At 43.9% G+C, this 20,802-nt stretch overlaps 1 long non-coding RNA gene across 1 annotated transcript; it reads right to left on the bottom strand.

Annotated features, from left to right (window-relative positions):
• Positions 1 to 1,984: 1,984 nt before the first annotated feature.
• Positions 1,985 to 13,758, bottom strand: LOC122461960. Its single transcript, XR_006284246.1, has 4 exons — positions 13,660 to 13,758; positions 9,165 to 9,341; positions 5,586 to 5,817; positions 1,985 to 5,076 (listed from the first exon to the last, which is right to left on the bottom strand). It is a non-coding gene; the product is annotated as an uncharacterized LOC122461960 (long non-coding RNA).
• Between the last annotated feature and the right edge of the window lie 7,044 nt (positions 13,759 to 20,802).

Here is a 20,802-nt window from a genome sequence, read left to right as displayed (position 1 = left end):
GACGAACCAATTTATTTGAGCATAAGCTTTCGTGAGCTACAGCTCACTTCATCGGACGCATTCAGTGGAAAACACAGTGGGGAGATTTATATACATAGAGAACATGAAACAATGGGTGTTACCATACACACTGTAATGAGAGTGATCACTTAAGGTGAGCTATTACCAGCAGCTGGAAATGGCCCACCTTGATCATCACTACAAAAGTTCCCCCTCCCCCACCTGCTCTCCTGCTGGTAATAGCTCACCTTAAGTGATCACTCTCCTTACAGTGTGTATGGTAACAACCATTGTTTCATGTTCTCTATGTATATAAATCTCCCCACTGTGTTTTCCACTGAATGCGTCCGATGAAGTGAGCTGTAGCTCACGAAAGCTTATGCTCAAATAAATTTGTTAATCTCTAAGGTGCCACAAGTACTCCTTTTCTTTTTACGAATACAGACTAACCCGGCTGCTACTCTGAAACCTCTACCAGATAGAGTGTTAAAGCTACAATTTGCCTTGTCAGCACTAGGACTTTAACATCACACCTTTTTCCTAGTGAAGAAAGGGCCAGTGGGATTGCTCCCTTCACATATTTTAAATACTGTGCTGAATTGGGGCCTTAGTGATCAGTATAGATCAGAGCAAATGACATTCAGCTTTCCACCAGCTAAATAAGATCCAAGACTGCTTGGACCAAGGTTTAGTCATATTTAGCTGACATGACACTGACCTTTTGTCCTGCCCTATACCAACTGCAAAACTGCATTCTGCATCTCATCTAACTCTATATCACGATTCATCAATACCCACCTTTTCTCAGGCTCTATCTTTTCTGCTTCCAAAAGGCTATTCTTCCCACTAGCTTCAAAAAAATCCTTTTCTTGTTCTTGCTTTCTGTCCCAGTTACCAACCAATTTCCTTTCTCCAGTTCATTTCTAGAAAATAAGTTTATTCTGTGTGTTCTCAAGTTTTTAGATTTTTCATCCTTCCCAATTCAGTCTCTGCTCAGGTCATTTTACTCAGATAGTTCCTTTAAAAAGGGCTAATGATTGGCTTGCAGTTAAATCCAAAGGTCTCTTTTCTTTTCACATCTTTCCTGACTTATCAGCTACTTTTGGAACTTTGGATTACTCTTTATCAACTTGGTATAGGTAGTTTTTCTGACTCAGCACTGCAGTATTTCTTCTCCTACTTACTGTGTTTGTCTTTAATGGAAGACAATCCTGGCCAACTTCTTGCAGTGGGTGCTTTTTTGAATCCTGTACACTTCTCTATATACTTTCCTGCGGAGTGACATTTTTTCCTACTCACAGTCTGTAGTAATGGCGCTTTCTCTTGCCTATGCCTCATAATTCAGTCTTGCCTTCCCTTCCTCTTGGATGAAAGCCAATCTTAATTTAAGTGCGGCCAAGATAAAAATCTTATTTCCCTTCCCAATTGTCTCTCTTAGGTCTTAACTTTGCAACCTTACATTCACACTGAATAGCATCTACCTGCAGAAGTAATCCCACTGTCCTAAATAGCACTACTCATATGAAGAAATATTAAAGATTGCAGAATTGGGCCCTCTTTGGGCCATGCACTTGTGCCTTGATACTTGTAATGCTATCTACACTGTACTCTATTCATATCTCCCCAATCTTTCCTTCACGTCACTGGCTTCCAGGACACTTCAAAAAAAAATCTCACTCTTCAACTTAATGCTATCACAGGAACCAGTCACTCTTGTATTTCTTTGCTCATCACTCCCTACATTCCTTCATACCTCTTCCAAGAGTCTAGACCCTCATTAGAGCATGGGCCTTTATCTAATGTTCATTAAAGTCAACGGTAATTCTTCTATTGACTTCAGGGGGCATTGGATCAAGCTCATTTTAAGGATTTTTAGGGGGCCTATCTGACAAGATGACTTAGGAGAGCCTTACAGTATACCTCCCACTGGGTCCCCCCTTAAGTCCATCTATCAGAACTGGAACAAAAGAAACCACCACATGAATGTAAACTCACAACAACACTTTATTTACTAAAGGAGAGCAAAGGAAGGGGAGGGAGGATGAATTAAGACTCTGGAGATTTGGAATAGAAACACACACATGCACAAACACTCAATAAGGCAAAGGTGTCCTTCTACAGGTGATGCTGATGGAGAGGCTGCAGAATCTGGATCAGCGAAGGACATCAACAGTGGATCACAGGTGTAGAAGACAGGTATGTAATCCTATCTCAGGGCACCCCCCCCCCCCCATCCCTCGCTGCATCTTCTATGGTTGTAAGTCTGAACTAACTAATTGGACCGAATCCACGCATGCAGGTCTGCTTCCCAAAAGAAAAGCAAACCCCAAAACTACAGTTCTGTTTAGTGAGTGGCTACTACAGGCCAGTAACCAGTGTGAAAGGGGGTACCACACTACAGAGAGCGCGCGTTGGACACCTGAGCCCCCAAAGACTCAAGAGCCCCTGGCCCGTCCCCTCATCTGCCTTTATAGGAACTGGTTGCTTACCAACAACAGATTCCCGCTCTTTCTACTTTCCCGCCTTTTGCTTAGCGTAGGGGAACAAGAACCTGTCACAACATGGAAATCACCTTGTTCTTATCCCAGACCAAGATGGCCACCTAATAAACAATACCTTAAAACCCAACTTGGTGTGTGTGCACCTTTCCCAGTAATTTGGCAGGGGCAAAGCTGTGACTAACATCATGGTAGGCCATTCCTCCCAGTATACTCTTATGCACAGAGGAGAGATTCTACCTGTTTGTATGATTATTCCCTCCTTCCCTCCCCTGCCTCTTGCACAATAAAGGCTTGATCCTACACCATTGAAGGTAATGGAAGTTTTGCCACTGACTCCATTGGGAGCAAGATAGAGCCCTAACACAGCAAAAAGCAGGACTTTACCCATGTATAAAACTGGCTTTATAAATCACAAAGGTAACCAGAAGCTGGATAAGACGGAAGGTAGCAGCTCTAGACCTTTTGAATTTTACAAGAAGTTGGGTGAATCAATTCTATTTACCTTTATGTTCCCCTCAGGTGCCTTAGAGACTGTGTGCTCTTTAGGACAAGAAACATTTCTTCTTTCCTGGTTGGAAACTGCCTACTGTGGAAGCTATTATATTATGGTATTTTTCTAAAAACTTCTATAACTATTATTAGGACTTGACAGGTTAATCCCTCTTTCCACCCCCAAATGCAGGGTCAGATCTTATGACTTGTGAGCTACAGATGTTGCTCCTTACCTATAATTCTGCAATTTAATCCATAAAGCGTTTGCAGGCTCAGGCCCTAAATCTGTACTGTTTTATCTCAAAGATTTGGTTTGTTTAGTTTGTTCTATTCTAAATCACTTCCCCGCTCCACACCCCAGTTCTATCAAAAATAAAAGCTTCAAAGGGCAATTAGTAGCCATCCCTATATTTAGGTTTCCTAAGATTTTCAGCACCTCCATGGTTTGCATGAACTTGAAGTTTGGCAGCAGGATAATCCTGGGGTCAGGGAGGTCACTTTTACTTTCCCTATGAAAAAAAAAATCTGTTGATATTTAGACAAATTATAAGATGTCAAAAATTGCCACCTCACCATGTTTTGCTGCATAGAACTTGCTAGAAGCTGACCACTAAAATCCTTGAATATTCTATCACCACTTAGCATGCCCCATAGCATTTCACTTCAGCATGCCACACAAACCCGAGTTTTAGATTGCAACACAGAGAAATGCCAGCAATGCCCCTCTGCCATGTACATTGGCCAAACTGGACAGTCTCCACGCAAAAGAATAAATGGACACAAATCTGACATCAGGAATCATAACATTCAAAAAGCAGTAGGAGAACACATCAAACTCTCTGGTCACTCAGTAACAGAATTAAAGGTGGCAATTTTGCCTCAGAAAAGCTTCAAGAACAGACTCCAAACAGAAACTACTGAACTAGAATTTGCAATCTAGATACCATTAACTTGGGCTTGAATAGAGACTGGGTCAATACACAAATTGAATCTATTTCCCCGTGTTAAGTATCCTCACACCTTCTTGTCAACTGTCTGAAATGGGCCATCTTGATTATAGAGACAAAAGTTTTTTTTCCCCCCTCATGCTGCTAATAGCGCATCTTAATTAATTAACCTCTTTAGTTGGTATGGCACCTTCCACCTTTTCATGTTCTCTGTATGCATACATATCTTCTTACTATATGTTCCATTCTATGCATCTGATGAAGTGGGCTGTAGCCCACAAAAGCTTATGCTTAAATAAATTTGTTAGTCTCTCAGGTGCCAAAAGTTTTACAGACAAAACTGATCATCAGACTGCTGTTGCTTTAGCCAAGGGAAACGTACACTGGATTGGGAACCAGAAGGTCATGAGTATAAGTCTCACTACTGTTAATGAGTGCTATACTTTTCATAGCACTCATTATTCAGAAAGGCATTACTAAACAGTCACACAAGCAGCAACTGGAACCCAAATCTCTATAGTGGCAGAGCCAGCTCTCAGCCATGCTGTTTTTAATCTACCAAATCTATGTCCTTGGTTAGGAGGTCTGTAAAAATGCAGCTATTGAGGAATATATAATTATAAAGGATCCAAACAAGGGGAAACCAAAACAAATGTATCCCCTTTAAGAACATCTCAGGGGCAGAGCAGCCTTAACAAGGTTCTTTAGACCCTTACCTCAGGGCCCCCACTTCAGAGCTCCTAAACTTAGAGTCAGCAAACAAACCCTCCAAGCTTGGCAGGCTAGTTCCCTAAAGTCTGAAGAAGAAGAAGAAGAAGAAGAAGAAAAAAAAAAAAAAAAAAACAGACCACAGCAACCAATATAGCTGTTAACACACTCTCTCTCTCTCTCGCTTAGCTTCCTCTTCCTGCTTAATAGCCCAGGGCTGGGCAGGAGACGTCTTTGATCACAGCCAAGCTGTTCTGGTTGCAGGTTCCAGTCTGTTCCTTAAAGGAGTAGTACACTCCTCCATATTGACCCACTGTTTCATTGTCCCACTCATCCTCTTCTAAAGGCAGGTTCCTCTTGCTGCCCTCCATTGTTAGTCTCTTAGCTCTAGTAGTAGTGATCAGTGCTGAAGGTCCAGGTTTCAAAACCTGTTGATGATATGTGATAGGGTTGTTAGAAAACAAAACCCCGTGCAACTCTTTCTTAATAGAGCTAGGAAATTGCATACCAAAAAAATGTTAAAATAATGTTAGTAAGATTGCAAATTCAAGTTCTCAACAGTTAGGAAATGCCTGAATTAAGGTTGTCCGTGTAAACTTAATTCAGCCTTCTGATAAGTATGAATTACGGTAGTCTTCAATTACATAATCACATTTTTTTCTACAGGGTTTATGCCTCCTTTAGTGCACAAAAGGTGGAATCTAAATTCTAGCATTCCTGACTTAACGAGTACTTGGTTTGCAACCTTAACAATATTTAACATATAAATCAACATGTTTGTATGATTTTTTTAAAAACAAGGATCTTGTATCAAATTGCCATTATCCTTGTTAAAAATAATACAATATAGTTTTCATAGTAGCATTTTACAAATGAATGAAAGTGAAGTAATATTACTTCCCAAAATGAAAGATAGAATTGGAAGTAAAAATCTCACCAGACTTTGATGGATTTTAGATAGTGAGTCGGATGTGATACTACAATTCCAGTTAAAAGATGCTTCAGAATTATATCCTTGTAATGAAAGGGTTGCAGATACTTATCATATTGGTGTTAGCCTTGACTGCAAGAGTCACAGTGAGTGACGCTCTAAGTATAAACTCAAGCTGTCCATCACCATGTATGGTCTTTCCCTCTGGAGTCAGTAGATTCTTCCGTTAAAGATATACCTGTTAGAGAAACAGAAGTCTTAAAGGAATGCACTGTTGGCTAATGAGAATATCTATCCCACATATGTTCCACAGCACCATAACAGGTGAGCACACCTGTAACCATTTACAGTTGCAATGCCTGATGTGCCCTGTGGCGCCTGCTGTGAAAGGCCAAGCAACAGATGAGCCTGTCTGACCAGTATTTTTGCTGTATTACTAATTTAAAGAACCTGGTGTCAAATCATCTTGTCTCAACTAGTCATGTTTTTATATGCATTTATTTTAGAAGTTTAAATTGAGCTAAGTGGCTTTTAGTATTCAAGAAGATTGAGAACACTCTCTTTTGCTGAACAACTTAAAAATGCTTTACTATGAAAATGGGACCTACTTACTTAACAGAACTTTTCTCCACCTGCATTCCATCATATTGTACAGCTTTCTTCTTCTCTTAGCCCTGCAGAGCCAGCACCACTGTGAGGGGGTTCAAGTCTTTTTAGTGCATAGTCACTGTAATTGTTTATTAAATTCTAGCCAATTATACCTGAGGGTTGAACACATGTCACTTGGGACAGAATTTGGCCTGCAGAACCTTTACTATTGGAGATATGGCGCAAGATGAAAGAACTCTGCCTGACTCTCAGATTCCAGGTTGAATTTTCAGGGTTAGCAGTTAAAAAAACCAATAACATATTTTTGCTTTAATTACTTGTATATTTAAGATCTAGTTTCAAATTTCCTGAAGATCCTTAATTGTTTCTTTGGGATGCCCAAGTTTGTATAAAATGTATCTCAGAATCTCAATATTGCAGTTTAAGCAATTTCCCTTTTAGCCTCATATTTCAATAGGTAAAGATACATTTTAGTAATAATCACTGCATGTATTCTATTATGCAATATTTAAAACCAAATATATTAATTTAATATATTTTATCTGTGACTCTTATGAAAACACAATCTTTAAAAAACATTCCTATTTAAATGTTTCAAAAGCCATGGAACGGGATTCCCATTTGATCCAAGCATTATGTAATATAAAACCTTGCTCAAAAGCCATATAGGAAATAATACTATGTAGGCTTCACGGGGACCTTAAGAGAAACTTCTTTACTTCCCTGTTCTTAATCACTCATAAAAATGAAAGGTGGGTGAGGTAACATCTTTTATTGTGAGAGAGACAAGCTTTCGAGCCACACAGAGCTCTGAAGAAGAAGTTGGTCCAATAAAAGATATTACCTCACCCATCTTGTCTGTTTAATCTCCTGGGACAGACATGTTACAACTACCCTGCATATAAAAAGGAAAATCAGAGAAAAAGAGCTCTTCTTTTATTGTAATTTATTAAAAATACAAGTGAAAAATAGAGCTGAAAAACTTTACCGTACTTTTTCAAGGCAAACCAGCATGTGTACCAGTTGGAGAAGGCAAAATATTTCTCACCTTGCATTCTAGAAGGTTTAAATTACATAAAGAAAAAACTATAATTTCCTTCTTATCTTTAAGAAGTAAAAAGGAGAAAAACTAGTTAAATCTTCTCCTGTCTTATAGGGGATGACTCCTTTGCAGGTGTTTTACATGCAAGTTATGTAGCAGTAAGTTAAAATTTTCTTAACTCATCCCAGTAGTATGATAAAGATATCTCTAATTGTATTACTTTATATTTTATATAATTATTGCTTTACTTCTTCAGACCTTTTTGCCTTATAATTGTACTTCTTCAATTTCATTATTAAATATAACCATAGCATGCATATAAAGCACATTTCAAGATGTATACTTCAAACTTGTGTATCAATTTCAATATTAATATATGTGCCTATATGTAAACATTATTTCTAAAAAACATGTAAATATTGGTTTAGCTTCTACCACAGGGCGAGGTGACAGAGATGGAGTGTATTCCAACACGAAGAGAGTTTGTGATCATATGTGACATTTTACCCTCTACCACACTACAGTCCCGACTGCTGAAACGTTCAGGCAGGTCATACAGCAGAAGGCAAGTCACTCAGTGGGATATATTTCATTCATACCAACATTCCCATGCTCCCAGTAACATGAACTGCCTACACTTTCCAGTGGCCAGTACAGTATCAACAATACTTTCTGTCAGGGCTGCCAAGAGAACTTCATGGCTGCGGGGACATTTGAAATCCCATAAAATCTCATACATATCCTCTTTCTGACATACTCCGCAGCATGTTTGGGTCTAAAATTTGCAAAGTGTTCAGATTTGTTTTCTGCTGGGTATTCATGGGAATTATTTGCCTTTCCATAATGTGCCCATTAAGTGGACTCAAGGATTCCCAAACTGTAGCATGTGTATCACTTGGGGGGAAATGAGCTTGATGTTCTACCCAGTCACTGCACACCAAGTTTTTAAGAAGGTCAGATGTGACCCAATAAAGCTGGGGAGCCGCTGGGTAAAGAATATGGCTAGTGGACCAAATTCTGTTCTCACTCATGAGTAAATACAGAATGATGTCAGTGGAGTTAGTCCAGAATTACAGCAGTGTCATTGAGAGCAACTGGAGTCCAGGAAAATGGTATTATCTTCCTTTAACCAGTGAGCTGGAAGCAAATCACCATCCCTTCTATTGGAAGAGTCTTTGCAGGAGTTTGCAGCTCTGGCAACACAACCTCTGTACTACTCTGCAGAGGAGCAATATATGTTCCCTTCTTGAGGAACCATGCTGCCATTGGCTCCCCACTCAGCCCGAGACCTACTCCTCCACTGCTGGGAGGGGACAGCACAAAGCACCAGAAGTATTTCCCCTATTTCCACTGGGGAGCATGTTACAAAGAGCAGCTTTTTTCCTTCCTCCTCCCATCCTGATACGATTCCCTTATACTGAGCCGCAGGGTATGTCTACACTGCAATGTAAGACCAGCATTAGCAGACCTGTGCTTGTTAACCTAGGGCTTGAGCCTCTCCACTTATTTGTAATCCCAGGTTAGGAATTGTTGAACCCTGGGTTCCAACCTGTGGCTCAAGTACCTATGCTGAATTATGAGTTCAACCACTCATAGCCCAGACTTCCTAGTGCCCTCCCAAAATGTGGCCTCTCTACATGATGCAGTGTGGGAAACTTGACTGTCCACGAAACTTGACTGTCTGGAGGACAAAGGAAGTCAGCCCGTGAGATTGTGGAATACTTTTGGGAGACTCCAAGAGCACAAGTCCAGTGGGGTTGTGTCTACACTGCAAAATAATAGGGCTTGAGCCCTGGGTCCCAGCTTGACTGAGTCTCAGATCCTCCACCCTCATGGAGACTTGGGACCCTGGGTCCAAGCCCTGGATCAGCATGATTTGTGTGTAGACAGAAGGAGGAGGTAGGCTTGAGCCTGAGCTCGAACCCTGGACTTACACTGCAGTGTAGACATACCCCATCAGTACTGAACACACACAGTACCCTGGAAGGGGCCACTGCAGGCTTCTAGGAAGGCAGAGCCACCACCACTCTTCCCACTCCTGGCAGCTTTGTTGCCTCATCTATTCATCTCTGCTCCACTCTGCACTTCATGGCGGGTGGGAGCATAGGGCCCTGAGAAGGAACAGAGCCAGTAACACGCACTCATCTGAATAATTCCTTTCTTTGATAGGATAGGGAATTTTACCTTGAATGGGAGCCCATGGTACTTTAGCACTATACTCTGATGATGCACAGGCCTGTTACACCCATTAATTGCCACAGAACATGCATCCTGTATGACTAAATTGGAATTATAACAAGCTGTCTCAATAGGGTTTGCTACAGCTCAGTAAATCTGGCTGTGAGACTAAAGCCTTCTCCGCCCCACCTTTCTTTTTCTTAGAAAATACTGTACTTTGATAAGTCAGTTCCATTATTTGATGATCTGCTGGCAGCCTCTGTGACTATGGTTAATATTACTGCTCCTTGCAAAAGTTACCTAAGCTAAAATAGAAGCCTGCTTTGATTGTAGGCTGGAAACAAATTACACACATGGTCTGATCCGCAACACTTTGCTGGGCTACAACTCTCATTAGCTTCCGTGGGCGTTCTGCCTGAGTAAGAAGCTCAGCATTAGGCCCTAACATTGGTCTCAGTTCAAAAATAACATTGTACTGGACACGTGTCAAATGTCATTTGCTTTTATTGACAGCAATGGAAAAAGTGACAAGGATGACTTTTGCTGGAGGAGGGCAGCTTTAAGTTCTGCAATGTGGATGGCTCTGATCCATGTACCGTCAGCTGCCCTAGACCTCCCCAATCTACCACAACTGGGGCTTCTCCACACACATGAAGGTCCCGAGACAGTTGCAAGTGCCTTGCATTACCATAGACTCTATGGTGGGACTTTTTACCACTGGGGTTCCTACACCTGTATGTAGCCTAGTGCCTGTTGGTATAGTCCTGGAGTGACCCTGGCTCTGTATCTATAACAAAATTACAGTTTCAAACCCTAATTAACCTAATGAAAATATCTTTATAAGAAAAATACTGCTAGGCCTGCCTAGGTAGGAACTTTTTTTAACACAGTCAGCCAAGAATTGTTGCTAAGATTTGGGTAATACACATTCTCTAAAGCAACGACTGTCAAACTATCTTAATGATATATTTATACCACACAGAATGAGGCCTGATTTTCAAAAGAGGTCATTGTCCACACTGGGAACAGCTGTTCAAAAGTGCTCAGCATGCAGCGCCTCTGACTGTGACGTTTATGGGCAGATTTTCAAAGAACTCAGTAACTGGTGTGCTGAGCTCTTTTGAGTATCTAGACCTTTATTTTGGTGTCTAAATGAGCTGAGCTGTTTTAAAAACCTGGCCCCATCAATTTCAATAGCTATTTCAAACTGTCCTAGTACAGTGGAATCTTGCTGAAAGGATCAGTTTGGGCAATCCTCTTTTCAATGTTCTGTCTAAATGATTTAACATCTCCTGATTCATAAAAAAAAATTGTACTCCTAGAATCAGACACATGTAGCAAAGCAAGGCCACCATCTTGCAACAATAGGGGGAATTCTGCAAGGTGAATTAGTGCCACAATAGGTAGACCAAGCTAAAACTGCAGTGTGCTTAAGCTGTAACATTACACTAAATTAGCACAAGGGGTATCCGATAATGCCAGTATTATATTTTCTCCCTGGCTGTCCTGTGGCTTCAAACAAGGTTTCCACAATTTATCACCTTGTATTGTGATCACACTCTTCGGGGGAAAGAAACTGCCCTCCCCTTTCTAAAGGAGCTCACCAACTCTGCAGCAATCTCACTCCTGCCCATCCAAGGCACAAGAGGCTCTGTGCCAGGAATGCAGTCTTAGTCCAGTGCCAGGGGTTAAAGCTGGCACCTCTCATATGGCAGTGAGAACACTATCACTGGGCTGCTAGGGTTTCATATCAGTTACCTCTAAGGTTTCTGAGATGAACTTCATTATAGCTAACATAGTTTCTTTTAGGAAGAACTACTCACAGCCATAAATTATCTGAAAGCCAATTCCAAACTGGACATTAAAAATAACTTGAAATTGACTTAACCTTTGTTCAATCTACAGGCAAATGTAAGGACCCCCGACCAAGCCAGTTAAAGAAAGAAATACAAGAGAGAAGGCTGACACCACAGCTTTCTTCCACTTAGGAGCTTCCACAGAAAGTTCCAGCCAAGAGCTTCATGTGGTAAATAGATGTAGGGAATTTATAGCTTCCCAGGGCTCTCTGTCCCCACACCATCCCCTTAATTGCATATGTCCTGAATTCTACCTTAACATAAACTGCCTAGCATAAAGAAAAGGAGTACTTGTGGCACCTTAGAGACTAACAAATTTATTTGAGCATAAGCTTTCGTGAGCGACAGCTCACTTCATCGGATGCATGCAGTGGAAAATACAGTGAGGAGCTGTCGCTCACGAAAGCTTATGCTCAAATAAATTTGTTAGTCTCTAAGGTGCCACAAGTCCTCCTGTTCTTTTTGCAGATACAGACTAACAGGGCTGCTACTCTGAAACCTGCCTAGCATAAGTTGCCCTCTAGCGACCCCTGGTGGATCATTACTATGTTAAATAACTGCATTATTTTGAGCCTAGGGGTTATCTGTACCGCTTAGCTGGCAGCATTTTCATTTCTGGGCCTGTAGGATTTGAGTTTAATTCCCACCAAGGCTCTAACACAGGACAACAATATGAAGGGGCAGCTCCACTGCTGGACACAGAGCCCTTCAAGTACAGTATTGACTAAAGCACTATTTGCTCCACTCTGGTGACCATTCTGCTGGAAGTTAAATATGACACGGTGCTTTCTGCAAAGAACAGTAATTTTATTTGTGATAAAACAGTGAGCAGTTCACCAGAGCAAACTTTGGGGCATGATACAAGGGTTAATTCATTGGTTTAGCTTTTCTTTCATTTTTTCCTATCCTAGTTATATGTGAATAATGTAACTAACTCTGTAAATAAGCACCTGAGTGCTAACGCAACAAGCCCTCTACGGATCATTGAAATTAGTAATAACTAAAATCACCCCCTGAAGTAAAAACAGAGCAAGTCCTGCACTAGAGCAGAGTATGGAAGGGCAGTGAATAAACTACCTAGACAATGCGTCCTCTGTCAATAAGGCAGGTTCTAATGTCCAAGGTTGAGTATAAATAAGGGTTGAGCTCTTGCCACCTAATCCCACTCCCACTGAAGTCAGTGAGAATCTGCAGTGACTTCAACAGGCATTGGATCAGGCTGATAATCACTGTCACATAACCATAATACTGTACTTAGCACTCTGCCTCTTCCAAGTAAATGTGCAAATGTTATTAACTAATCCTTGCCCTAGCCCCCCGTGGTAAGCTAATATACTTAGGCTAATTTGCAGAGGGGGAAACTAAAGGTTCAGTCCTGCTTCTATTAAAATCAATAGCAAAATTCACCGCGAGTAGGACTGGGCTCTCGGGATATGTCTACACTGCAATAGAAATCCTACTGGTATGGGTCAGCTGACTTGGGCTCCTGGGGCTCCAGCTGTGAGACTATAAAACTGCAGTGCAGTTGGCTCAGGCTGGAGCTTGGGCTGTGGGACCCCATGATGGGAGACGATCTCAGAGTCCGGGCTCCAGGCGGAGCCTGCGTCTACATAGCAATTTTTAGCCCCACAGCCCGAGCCCTACGCAGCTGTCCTGGGCTCTGAGGCTCGGTGCCGGAGGTTTTTCATCGCAGTGTAGACATACCCTCAGAGACCAATAGGTTAAGGATCATATTTTCAAAAATGCTCACTAATTTTGGAAGCACACATTTCTGGGGTACCCCACTTGAGATACCTATGTGTTCTGCTATGGAGAATGAGACAAAAGTCCATTTTTCACTTTCTTCCTGGTAGAAAAAAATATAAAACAAGTAGGCATGTGATTTTCATTAATTTTTTATGCATGCATGAAAGCTTAGGATGAACTAGAGAGTGTACTGTCTTTAAACTCTGTAGTCCTTATATTTTAGTATTCTTAGTGTCAATATTTCTTCTGCATTATATTGTCCCTTTGACCTGAGCAGTAAGCCAGTACTGAGAGCCTTGCCAAGTTGTTTCCTTCAAGAGAAGAAACTGATGATATGAGTCAAGTACTTCTTTGATGCAATCCTGTTTCTGTACATTCTTTGTAAATAAAATCCTGTTTCCCTGAACACAGTAGAACACAGTAGAAACAAACAGCATCAAGCTCACAATTCCATAGCCTGCCTCTCCAGTCAGTCCTGTGCCCCAAGGAGCTCTCTCCCTCTCTGCACCCTTTCAGGGCCACACTTAAGACTGCTCCTCTCGCTGTCTATTGGCTTTCTGCTTCTAACATGCACACATTTGCCAAACAATTCCCTATCTCCTGCATTTGCAATGAGTCCCTGGGAAACTCCTCAGACCCCACGGCTTACCTCTGTTCATGCTTTGCCGTATGCCTGGTTACCTGGAACCCTTCTCCCCTGATCCTGGCTGCCCTTTCCAAAATCGTGTGTGGACCAGACACTGTTTCATTTCTCATTTGCTAATTGTTTTTCACCCCCAACATTCCTAGTTCCAGCGCCTATGATCCCATGTGAGCCTTATTTTGAGAGATTACATAGGTTTAGGTGGTGCATAATCCTTGTGCTAGTCTGGACTGCTGTTCCCTGACTGGATGCAGTGCATAGTTCTGTCCTAGCAATTAATCTACATACAGCTTCAACGATATGCACTGAGCAGCTATCTGACAAATCCCTCCCCCTCCCTCGCCATATCCCAAACAAAATTATTGAACAGGAATGGAGACTAAGAAATAGTGTTGGATTTTCCTTGACACAGAAGCAGTTCCAGAAATTGTAGTTTGTGGCAGTTTGGGCATGCACTCCTGTAACTATTACTACAGTTATTTGGGGAGCTTCTTGGTGGATTTGCCAATGAATGAGCTGACGGAGGCTTTCCGTTTTCTAGACAGCTGATTATTATTATCTGTAAGGACTAGCGCTAACTTTGGGTTGTCTGTGCCTGGGCGTGCTTGGGGAGGGTGGCTCTTCCAACATACCTGTGCAGTATCCAAGCCCAGTGCTGACACTAGCACTCTCTAAGCTCGAGGGCAGAACTAGCTACTGTACTTGGCTACCCTTCAGAAGGAGTGGCCAGACACGCTGTAAGCACAGCTGAAGTCAGGTTGAATGAATTTGCAGTCACTGAGCTAGCACTTTCCCTTTGGGGTTCCAGAAAGGAAGAGAGAATCTGCCTGATTGCTATAGAAGCTACACTTGGCCTTGTCTGAGCCCCTACAGTTGGCAAGTACATTAGACTGTGCTCAAAAAGCAAGATCTTAATTTTCCAATTATGGTATTGGAGCAATTCAGCAATACACATTCATGTCCCTGAATCCTTTACTCTGAAAGTATTCTGAAACACAAAATTCCTTCTCCAATCCCACCCTTTGCCCTCTCCTGCTCTCTCACACTAACATTTTTATCAACTTTCTGCTAACCATCGTAAACCTGGTCTCCTTAGAGCAATGCAAATCAGCAGTAATGCCTGAAATCAATGAAGTAACATGGCTGCAAACTCTGGCCCTGATTCTGACACCGGTGCAACTCAGGGGTAACGCTAATGAAATCACTGGGGTTGGCCAAGTGTAACAGCAGTGTGAAGTTAGAATCAGGCCATCAGTGTAACAGAAATCAGAGTCAGCCTGACCGCAAATTCAAAAATGATGATTTTGCTCAGAACGGCGCTTGTTTGCCCGGAAAGAGAGGAACCACGGGCCAGAGGGAGCAGAGTCATTGGACTTTTGGAGTTTGACCCCACGTCTTAAAATTCCACTGGCCTCTACTATGTATCCTACCATGCACAGCAAGAAAAATTTCAGAGTGCTCACAGCTCAGCACCCAAACAAAGGACCATGGGATACTCACCCAGAATGCTATGCACTTTGTGCCCACCAGACCCCCATCATGTGTACACAATGGTGTGAATTGAAATAGGACACAGCTGTCCTGTGTGTACACTATTGCTGCAGCTGATGTCCTGGGGCCTAGGTAGTGTGCTTCCCCTCTATAGATAAGTCCTCGTTGTCTTCATAGACTTTCCCAGATGCCTTATTTTCACAGCCTTTTGTGCTATAGTCAGTAATCATACTTTGCCCTAATAGTGTAATAAAAGGAACCCGTATTTTTATTTGCTTTGTACATTTTTTACACGTTTCAGATATGATTTGTAAGAAGTACTAAGTATCCGGTCCCCTTTCCTTTATAAGAACATAAGAATGACCAAACTGGGTCAGACCAAAGGTCCATCCAGCCCCGTATCCTGTCTGCCGACAGTGGCCAATGCCAGGTGCCCCAGAGGGAGTGAACCTAACAGGTAATGATCAAGTGATTTCTCTCCTGCCATCCATCTCCACCCTCTGACAAACAGAGACTAGGGACACCGTTCCTTACCCATCCTGGCTAATAGCCATTAAAGGACTTAACCTCCATGAATTTATCTAGTTCTCTTTTAAACCTTGTTATAGTCCTAGCCTTCACAACCTCCTCAGACAAGAAGTTCCACAGGTTGACTGTGTGCTGTGTGAAGAAGAACTTCCTTTTATTTGTTTTAAACCTGCTGCCCATTAATTTCATTTGGTGGCCCCTAGTTCTTATATTATGGGAACAGATAAATAACTTTTCCTTAAAAAGAAAAGGAGTACTTGTGACACCTTAGGGACTAACAAATCTATTTGAGCATAAGCTTTTGTGAGCTACAGCTCACTTCATCGGAGCTCACAAAAGATTATGCTTATGCTCAGATAAATTTGTTAGTCTCTAAGGTGCCCCTCCTCCTTTTCTTTTTGCGAATACAGACTAACACGGCTGCTACTCTGATAACTTTTCCTTATTCACTTTCTCCACACTACTCATGATTTTATATACCTCTATCATGTCCCTCCTTTTCTTCAGGGGACACTCAGAGGTGCCCGTTCCTGCTGGGCTGTTTGCCTGTGGCTGAACAGAAATGTTCCCTGCTGTTAGCCACAGGGAGGGGGGAGGGTTGAGGGGGTAGCCACGCGGTGGGGGGAGGCAAAATGCAACCTTGTAACGAAAGCACATGTGCTATGTATGTAATGTTAACAGCAAGGTTTTACCCTGAAAGAGTGTAGCCACTGTTTTATAAAATGTGTTTTTTTAAATACCGCTGTCCCTTTTTTTTCTCCACCAGCTGCATGTGTTTCAATGGTCACAGGATCTTCTCCTTCCCAGAGGCTAGTGAAGATTAGAAAGAAAAAAAACGCACTCGTGATGAAATGTTCTCTGAGCTCGTGCTGTCCTCCCACACTGACAGAGCACAGACGAATGCGTGGAGGCAAATAATGTCAGAGTGCAGGAAAGCACAAAATGACTGGGAGGAGAGGTGGCAGGCTGAAGAGAGTAAGTGGCGGGCTGAAGACAGGGCTGAAGCTCAAATGTGGCGGCAGCGTGATGAGAGGAGGCAGGATTCAATGCTGAGGCTTCTGGAGGATCAAACCAGTATGCTCCAGTGTATGGTTGAGCTGCAGCAAAGGCAGCAGGAGCACAGACTGACACTACAGCCCCTGTGTAACCAACCGCCCTCCTCCCCAAGTTCCATAGCCTCCACACCCAGACGCCCAAGAACACGGTGGGGGGGGCCTCCAGCCAACCAGCCACTCCACCACAGAGGATTGCCCAAAAAACAGAAGGCTGGCATTCAATAAATTTTAAAGTTGTAAACTTTTAAAGTGCTGTGTGGCATTTTTCTTCCCTCCTCCACCACCCCTCCTGGGCTACCTTGGTAGTCATCCCCCTATTTGTGTGATGAATGAATGAAGAATGCATGAATGTGAAGCAACAATGACTTTATTGCCTCTGCAAGCAGTGATCGAAGGGAGGCGGGGAGGGTGGTTAGCTTACAGGGAAGTAGAGCGAACCAAGGGGTGGGGGGTTTCATCAAGGAGAAACAAACAGAACTTTCACACCGTAGTCTGGCCAGTCATGAAACTGGTTTTCAAAGCCTCTCTGATGCGTACCGCGCCCTCCTGTGCTCTTCTAACTGTCCTGGTGTCTGGCTGCGCGTAATCAGCAGCCAGGCGATTTGCCTCAATCTCCCACCCCGCCATAAACGTCTCTCCCTTACTCTCACAGATATTGTGGAGCACACAGCAAGCAGTAATAACAGTGGGAATATTGGTTTTGCTGAGGTCTAAGCGAGTCAGTAAACTGCACCAGCGCGCCTTTAAACGTCCAAATGCACATTCTCCCACCATTCTGCATTTGCTCAGCTTGTAGTTGAACAACTCCTGACTACTGTCCAGGCTGCCTGTATACGGCTTCATGAGCCATGGCATTAAGGAGTAGGCTGGGTCCCCAAAGATAACTATAGGCATTTCAACATCCCCAACAGTTATTTTCTGGTCTGGGAATAAAGTCCCTTCCTGCAGCTTTTGAAACAGACCAGAGTTCCTGAAGATGTGAGCGTCATGTACCTTTCCCGGCCATCCCACGTTGATGTTGGTGAAACATCCCTTGTGATCCACCAGAGCTTGCAGCACTATTGAAAAGTACCCCTTGCAGTTTATGTACTCGCCGGCTTGGTGCTCCGGTGCCAAGACAGGGATATGGGTTCCGTCTATGGCCCCACCACAGTTAGGGAATCCCATTGCAGCAAAGCCATCCACTATGACCTGCACATTTCCCAGGGTCACTACCCTTGATATCAGCAGATCCTTGATTGCGTGGGCTACTTGCATCACAGCAGCCCCCACAGTAGATTTGCCCACTCCAAATTGAGTCCCAACTGAACGGTAGCTGTCCGGTGTTGCAAGCTTCCACAGGGCTATCGCCACTCGCTTCTCAACTGTGAGGGCTGCTCTCATCTTGGTATTCATGCGCTTCAGGGCAGGGGAAAGCAAGTCACAAAGTTCCATGAAAGTGCCCTTACGCATGCGAAAGTTTCGCAGCCACTGGGAATCGTCCCAGACCTGCAACACTATGCGGTCCCACCAGTCTGTGCTTGTTTCCCGAGCCCAGAATCGGCGTTCCACAGCATGAACCTGCCCCATTAGCACTATGATGCATGCATGGGCAGGGCCCATGCTTTCAGAGAAATCTGTGTCCATGTCCTGATCACTCACGTGACCGCGCTGACGTCGCCTCCTCGCCCAGTATCGCTCTCCCAGGTTCTGGTACTGCATATACCGCTGGATAATGCGTGTGGTGTTTAATGTGCTCCTAACTGCCAAAGTGAGCTGAGCGGCCTCCATGCTTGCCTTGGTATGGCGTCCGCACAGAAAAAAGGCGCAGAAGATTGTCTGCCGTTGCTCTGACGGAGGGAGGGGCGACTGACGACATGGCTTACAGGGTTGGCTTACAGGGAATTAAAGTCAACAAAGGGGGTGGCTTTACATCAATGAGTATTTCAGGCAGGACTTCACGGAGGGTTCCAATAAGAAATGGTGCACCTAAGTAATTGTCCTTATTGGAACAAGCAGGTTGGTCTGGCCTCTGATTGATACATGGCTAGATTTACCTCACTGCACCTTCTCTGTGAGTGACTGCAGTGTGACCTAGAGGAATGAGTCCCCTAGAGGGGGGAGGGGGGGAAGCAAATGAGTACAAAACAAATCTGGTCTATTTCTTGTTTTGATCCACTCCATCTATCTTTTACATCTTTGGCTGGCAGCAGATGGTGCAGAAGGACTGCAAGCCATCCACATCTCATGGCTGCTCGGCAGAAGATGGTGCAGTAGGACTGCTAGCCATCCTCATCTCTTGCCTGCCTGGCAGAAGATGGCACAGTAGGACTGCTAGCAATCCGTATCGCCTACCTGCTCACCATAAGATGGTTCAATAGGACTGACTGCAGGACTAAAGAGAATGACCTGGTCAAGTCACTCCAAATTTAGTCCCTGCGCCCATGTCTGCCCAGGCGCTCCTGGCCGATGTGGCCAGGAGCACCTCGGACATGACGATGATGGCTACCAGTCATACTGTACCGTCTGCTGCCACAAGGCAATGGGTGGATGCTGCTGTGTAGCAATGCAGTACCATGTCTGCCAGCACCCAGGAGACATACGGTGACGGTTACCTGAGCGGGCTCCAGGCTTGCCGTGGTATGACGTCTGCACAGGTAACTCAGGAAAAAAGGTGTGAAACGATTGTCTGCCCTTGCTTTCACGGAGGGAGGGAGGGAGGGAACGGGGGCCTGACGATATGTACCCAGAATCACCCGCGACAATGTTTTAGCCCCATCAGGCATTGGGATCTCAACCCAGAATTCCAATGGGCAGTGGAGACTGCGGGAACTGTCGGATAGCTACCCACAGTGCAACGCTCCGGAAGTCGACTCTAGCCTCGGTACTGTGGAAGCACTCCGCCGAGTTAATGCACTTAAAGCATTTTCTGTGGGGGGACACACACTCGAATATATAAAACCGATTTCTAAAAAACCGATTTCTATAAATTCGACCTAATTCCGTAGTGTAGACATACCCTGAGTCTCCTTTTTTCCAAGCTGAAAAGTCCTAGCCTTTTTAATCTCTCCTGATATGGGACCCGTTCCAAACCCCTAATCATTTTAGTTGCCCTTCTCTGAACCTTTTCTAATGCCAGTATATCTTTTTTGAGATGAGGAGACCACATCTGTACGCAGTATTCAAGATGTGGGCGTAACATGGATTTATATAAGGGCAATAAGCTATGATGTCAATGGGAAATGGTTAGTGATACCATGAGTGGAAGCAGGATGGGAGCCCAAGTCTCTTTAGGAGTCAGTTCATTCTGTACTGACTGTACACCTATGTTAGCGTTAGCTGTCTGCCATGGATAGCTATACATGTACTTGAAAAGGAAAGCAACATGTTGCAATATAATCCTGGCATTTGCCCTGAAGAGGTACATCAATTTGACCTTGATCCTAATACCCCAAACTTTTGGAATCAGTTCAGTCTGATAGTTAAGTGTCTCTCCTTCGCCAGCATGCAATACAATTGTTGTTGCCACCGAAATCAGAGCTATGTAATCAGGCGTACAAATCACTGTTTCCGCCAGCTGTAACTGAAGCTTTGTTATTATGGTGATATGGAGCTACATAAGCTGTGTGTGAAACATCCTCTCCGGCCCCACGCCGCCTGCAGCAAAGCAGGGAGGCATCTGTCAGCCGTTGGGGCACCTGTTCTGGAAGGGGAATCGGAAAGAAAGTTGCTACTATCCTGATTTCTCTGAGATCAGCCTCCCTTCCCAGGTACCTAACCACTTTGGGTGCGGTGGAGTGAGTCGGGTTTAGCGGTACCGCTTGGCAGGCGAGCCAGAGCTAGAGAATACTTTGCTTTTAACGACAGGGCTCTCCCGCAAAGGCGTTTCCCCGATCTCTCACCACGTCCCGCTCTGGAAAAGTGACCGACCATGAGTCCGCCCCCCTGTGCCCCACGCGGCAGGTTTCGCCTGGTCTCCGCAACCACCCAGCCCCAGGTGGCTGGTACCTGGTCCTGACTCCTCCTGGATGCGATTCCTCCCCCCAGGCCAGCCCACCCGCTCCCTCTGATCCCACCCCCGCTCGGGGCCAGCGAG

The sequence above is a fragment of the Chelonia mydas genome, chromosome 10 (assembly GCF_015237465.2).
Source record: "Chelonia mydas isolate rCheMyd1 chromosome 10, rCheMyd1.pri.v2, whole genome shotgun sequence".
In the NCBI taxonomy this organism is placed as follows: domain Eukaryota; kingdom Metazoa; phylum Chordata; order Testudines; family Cheloniidae; genus Chelonia; species Chelonia mydas.
This window is presented reverse-complemented; position numbering and strand designations above follow the sequence as displayed.